Source organism: Lepus europaeus, chromosome X (assembly GCF_033115175.1).
Source record: "Lepus europaeus isolate LE1 chromosome X, mLepTim1.pri, whole genome shotgun sequence".
Lineage (NCBI taxonomy): Eukaryota > Metazoa > Chordata > Mammalia > Lagomorpha > Leporidae > Lepus > Lepus europaeus.
This window is the reverse complement of record NC_084850.1, coordinates 20,438,833-20,442,208: the sequence shown is the minus strand read 5'-3', so window position 1 is coordinate 20,442,208 and position 3,376 is coordinate 20,438,833.

The window sequence follows — 3,376 nt, the reverse complement described above, 5'->3', positions numbered from 1 at the left end:
GGCTGAAGTGACCACGATAATAAGTGCTAAAGCCACCAGAGCCCTGCCTGCATGCCAGTCACTGCTCTGGGTGCTGTACTAGTATTCATTTTACAGAATCCTCACAAACACACAAGGAAGGACATGTGGTTTGGATGCCTGCTTTACAAAAGGGGAACCTGAGGGGACTTGTTATGAGGACTTGCCCAGAGTCACACAGATATGGCACTAGAAATCAGTCCACTTGTTTCTTGAGCCATGTTCCTAATCACTTTCTGCATAACAATGTTTTATTAATTTGAACAAATGGAATTCCCCACCTTGCCCATTATATAGCAGGGCTAGAGTTAATCAGTTCAGCTACTTTCTTGATGGCAAGTGACAATGCTGCATTTTGTTCAAGTGTGTGAGTGTTTTATTCCCAGACCACAGGGAATAACTGAGCAGATACAGTTATGTAAGGGGCAGCAATTGGTCTGGAAGAGAGGATGAAAAGAGAGGGGGAAAGTTGCCTTTCCCCTCCTCCAAGACTCTTTCCTTGAGTGCCAGAATTTGATTGGTTTAGCAGCAAGAGGATCCATGATGACTCATAATGGATCTCAGAACCTTAGCACCACACACTATGGCAGGACTTGAACATTGGCCACTGCCTCACGGTTACTCCTAGTTCAGGGGTGAATACGGTGAGCGAGGGGCAGGTATTATCAAACTTTGGGAACCATCTCCATATCTCTTCCCTGGATCCTCAGCTATCTTCTCAGAGCTCTTCCCAGGATTGTATGAAATCTCTGTACTAACTCTTTGCCTGTGAAAGAGTCACCAAAATGTACTAACAGTGTTTCTTGGCTTTGCATAGGTGTGCTGGGCAGTGGTCAGTGATTCGGGATACAAAGTCCAATCCCCAGTGACAGCTGACAGGAAACTCAGTCCCAGGTAGGATTTTCTATTCTTCCTCATTCCCTGGACTCATCCCTAACTATGGACTCTTCACTATTCCTTTGATAACGCACAGTTCAAGTAAATGAGTTGATTAGTTGCAAAAAAGTGTGATTGCTCGCAGTTATTCTTCCCAGCCCAGGTTACCTTCATAGTGTCTGATATTCAATATACACACTGTCAGCATTTGTGTGTGCCCCACGTATGTATTGTGTAGAGTCAGGACATGGAGTACCATGGGATATCAGAAGGTGGCTGGTGTGCACAGGGCTTTGTGTTTTTACAGTGCTCTTCTGAAGAACTAAAGGACTACTATAGGGAGATGTGGCCATCCCCACACTGGCTGCCTCATCCAGCCTCATGTAACACCTGAGGTTATTGAGCAGTTTCCTGTATGGGGACCTAGATTACACAGCCAGTCTGTATGGCAGGGAATGCTAAGTCCTACAGGTTTCCTCCTGTCACACAGAACCATGTACAGGTGTTGTTGCTTGATTAGGTGTCCAAGACAGCTGACAAAAAGTTAAGTTTTGTTTCCTTGCCTTCTTTGGAATCCAAATGAAGCATCCTGAAGGAGTGCAATGCTGGGCTCTGAGGCCAAAGTAATTGGGTTCATGCTCTGCTTCTGCCACAGACTAGCTATGTAACCTTGGGCCACTTTCCAAACTTTGCTGTTTAGTCCCCTCCTCCTTGATCTTTTATGAGGTGCAATGAGCTATTGTGTATAAAGCCCTTTATGAAGGACCTGGCAGGCAGGCAGCCCTTTGTGTGTGTGGTGGGGTAAGGCATTACTGGTGGTGTTCTTGTAATCACGGTAATACTGATGAATCGGGGAGGTCAAGGGAGGCTCTGGGATGGAAAATGTATGTCATTACCTCTTTTTCTCCTCCCTAGTGAGAGCCTTTTAAAGTCACAGACAGGGTCTAGACTATCTTCCCTGGCTCCATCTGCTCTCTTGCACTGAACTCCATGGACAGTTCAGTGTTTTTGTTGGGTTTGGTTTTGGATGCCTTCCCCCTGAACCAGGCTCCCTCTTTGTTCATCAATGCTAGCGATCATTAAAGTTGAAAAAAATACTATGGCTCACCCTATCTTGATTTATCTTTCCAAGTCTCAAATCTATGACTCCAAAGAACCTTCTTGCATTTAAACACCATTGACAGAATTTCTCATGCATATTGTGAACATACACACCAAAATGGTGTAAATGGATATGCAACTGAGAGGCCCTCTCCCACATCCTTTCTTGACCCTTCATCTACATGCCTACATGAGAAGAATTTTCATTTTATCACAATGCTGTAAATTCTTAGGGAGCTGGTTTTCTGCATTTTCTTGTACTTATATAATGGCCAATTTTCTTCTTAAATTGTAATTTTTGAAGATCCTTTCCAGTCTTTACATAGAGAAGAACCCCATCCTTTTCAGTAGCTGCATTTTGTGGCATATTATTAATATAATGCAATTTATTAACAGGATCAGCTTCGAAAAATTTCCAGTTTTCCTTTGCAAATCAAGTCAATCACCTACATATTTGACTAAAGGTAAGGTAGATACAATTTAAACATACCAAATAAGATATTGTATTATTCTCTAGGAATAAATAGGAGAGAAATAATGTATCCAATTCACCCTAGCTACCAAACATATGTGAACATAATTTTAAAAATAGTGTAATATACATGAAACATTTTTATGAGCTTGTTTGCCACTAAAATTCCATTTTTTTTGAAAAAGGAAAATTACTATATCAATTCTCCCCTAAATTAAGCTATTAATTCAGTGTGTTGGCATTCATGAACTTCAACAGGATTTGTCCATGAAACAAAATGAGTTGCTTGCTCATTCAAAATGAAGAGAGGGGTGGGTATTATGGCACAGCAGGATTAAAGCTACCTCTTGGGACACCCACATCTCATAAAGGAGTGCTGGCTGGTTTGAGTCCCAGCTGCTTCAGTTCCAATCCACTTCCATGTTAATGTACCTGGCAAGCAGAGGGTGACTGCTCAAATACTTATATTCCTGCCACCCCCAAGGGATATCCAGATGGAATTCCACACTCCTGGCTTCGGCCTGTCCCAAGCTTGACTGTTACAGGCATTTGGGGAATGAATCAGCAGGTAGAAGATCTCTTTCTATTTCTGTCTCTCCCTTTATCTCTGTCATTCTGCCTATCAAACCAATATTATTAAGTCTTTAAAAATAAAAGGAAGATAATGCATAATGGGTATAAACTTGATGAGGAGCTTTACCTACAAGATATGACAACCTACATGATAAATTTAGACATTAAAAGATTAACAGCAAATGCATCATTAGAAGAACAAAATAGAGTGTAGACATAGACTCGTGGTTGACATTTTAAATCAGGTGATGCCTCAAAGCGATTTCTTTCTTTTTTCTTTTTTTTTTTTTTGGACAGGCAGAGTGGACAGTGAGAGAGAGAGACAGAGAGAAAGGT